Source organism: Lampetra fluviatilis, chromosome 58, assembly GCF_964198595.1.
Source record: "Lampetra fluviatilis chromosome 58, kcLamFluv1.1, whole genome shotgun sequence".
Taxonomy (NCBI): Eukaryota; Metazoa; Chordata; class Hyperoartia; order Petromyzontiformes; family Petromyzontidae; genus Lampetra; species Lampetra fluviatilis.
This window is the reverse complement of record NC_136332.1, coordinates 1,625,366-1,628,168: the sequence shown is the minus strand read 5'-3', so window position 1 is coordinate 1,628,168 and position 2,803 is coordinate 1,625,366.

Here is a 2,803-nt window from a genome sequence, read left to right as displayed (position 1 = left end):
ACCCAGGTGTTGATGTACCCAGGCGATGATGTACACAGGTGTTGATGTACCCAGGCGATGATGAACCCAGGTAATGATGTACCCAGGTGGTGATGTACCCAGGTGATGATGTACCCAGGCGATGGTGTACACAGGTGTTGATGTACCCAGGCGATGATGTACCCAGGTGATGATGTACACAGGTGGTGATGTACCCAGGTGTTGATGTACCCGGGCGATGATGTACCCAGGTGATGATGTACCCAGATGATGATGTGCCCAAGAGTTGATGTTCCCAGGTGTTGGTGTACACAGGTGTTGATGTACCCAGATGTTGATGTACCCAGGTTGTGATGTACCCAGGTGTTGATGTACACAGGTGATGATGTACCCAGTCGATGATGTACCCAGGTGTTGATGTACCCAGGTGGTGATCTACCCAGGTGATGATGTACCCAGGTGTTGATGTACCCAGGTGTTGGTGTACCCAGGTGTTGATTTACCCAGGCGATGATGTACGAAGGCGATGATGTACCCAGGTGTTGATGTACCCAGGTGGTGATGTACCCAGGTGTTGATGTGCCCAAGTGTTGGTGTACCCAGGTGTTGATATGCCCAGGTGTTGATGTACCCAGGTGTTGATGTACCCAGGTGTTGATGTGCCCAGGTGTTGGTGTACCCAGGTGTTGATGTGCCCAGGTGTTGGTGTACCCAGATGTTGATGTACCCAGGTGTTGATGTACCCAGGTGTTGATGTACCCAGGTGTTGATGTACACAGGTGTTGATGTATCCAGGCGATGATGAACCCAGGTGATGATGTACCCAGGTGGTGATGTACCCAGGTGATGATGTACCCAGGCGATGATGTACACGGGTGTTGATGTACGCAGGCGATGATGATCCCAGGTGATGATGTACCCAGGTGGTGATGTACCCAGGTCTTGATGTACCCAGGTGATAATGTACCCAGGTGTTGATGTACCCAGGTGGTGATGTATCCAGGTGATGATGTACCCAGGTGTTGATGTGCCCAGGTGATGATGTACCCAGGTGTTGATGTACCCAGGTGATGATGTACCCAGGCGTTGGTGTACCCAGGTGTTGATATACCCAGGTGTTGATGTACCCAGGTGCTGATGTACCCAGGTGTTGATGTACACAGGTTATGATGTACCCAGGTAATGATGTACCCAGGTGTTGATGTACCCAGGTGGTGATGTACCCAGGTGTTGATGTACCCAGGCGATGATGTACCCGGGCGATGATGTACCCAGGTGATGATGTACCCAAGTGTTGATGTACCCAGGTGTTGGTGTACACAGGTATTGATGTACCCAGGTGTTGATGTACCCAGGTGGTGATGTACACAGGTGTTGATGTACACAGATGATGATGTACCCAGGTGATGATGTATCCAGGTGTTGATGTACCCAGGTGGTGATGTACCCAGGTGATGATGTACCCAGGTGATGATGTACCCAGGTGTTGATGTACCCAGGCGATGATGTACCCAGGTGATGTAGTACCCAAGTGTTGATGTACCCAGGTGTTGGTGTACCCAGGTGTTGATGTACCCAGGTGTTGTTGTACCCAGGCGTTGATGTACACAGGTGTTGGTGTACCCAGGTGTTGATGTACCCAGGTGATGATGTACCAAGGTGTTGATGTACCCAGGTGTTGATGAACCCAGGTGATGATGAACCCAGGTGATGATGTACGCAGGTGTTGATGTACCCATGTGTTGATGTACCCAGGTGTTGATGCACAGAAGTGTTGATGTACCCAGGTGTTGATGTACCCAGGTGTTGATGTACCCAGGTGTTGATGTGCCCAGGTGTTGATGTACCCAGGTGTTGATGTACCCAGGTGTTGTAGTACCCAGGCGATGATGTACACAGGTGTTGATGTACCCAGGTGTTGATGTCCCCAGGTGTTGGTGTACCCAGGTGTTGATGTACCCAGGTGATGATGTACCAAGGTGTTGATGTACCCAGGTGTTGATGAACCCAGGTGATGATGAACCCAGGTGATGATGTACCCAGGTGTTGATGTACCCAGGTGATGATGTACCCAGGTGTTTATGTACCCAGGTGTTGATGTGCCGAGGTGTTGATGTACCCAGGTGCTGAAGTACCCAGGTGATGATGTACCCAGGTGATGATGTACACAGGTGGTGATGTACCCAGGTGTTGATGTACCCGGGCGATGATGTACCCAGGTGATGATGTACCCAGATGATGATGTACCCAAGTGTTGATGTACCCAGGTGTTGGTGTACACAGGTGTTGATGTACCCAGATGTTGATGTACCCAGTTGGTGATGTACCCAGGTGTTGATGTACACAGATGTTGATGTACCCAGTTGGTGATGTACCCAGGTGTTGATGTACACAGGTGATGATGTACCCAGGTGATGATGTACCCAGGTGTTGATGTACCCAGGTGGTGATGTACCCAGATGATGATGTACCCAGGTGTTGATGTACCCAGGTGTTGGTGTACCCAGGTGTTGATGTACCCAGGCGATGATGTACCCAGGCGATGATGTACCCAGGTGTTGATGTACCCAGGTGGTGATGTACCCAGGTGTTGATGTGCCCAGGTGTTGGTGTACCCAGGTGTTGATATACCCAGGTGTTGATGTACCCAGGTGTTGATGTACCCAGGTGTTGATGTGCCCAGGTGTTGGTGTACCCAGGTGTTGATGTGCCCAGGTGTTGGTGTACCCAGGTGTTTATGTACCCAGGTGTTGATGTACCCAGGTGTTGATGTAACCAGGTGTTGATGTACCCAGGCGATGATGTACACAGGTGTTGATGTACC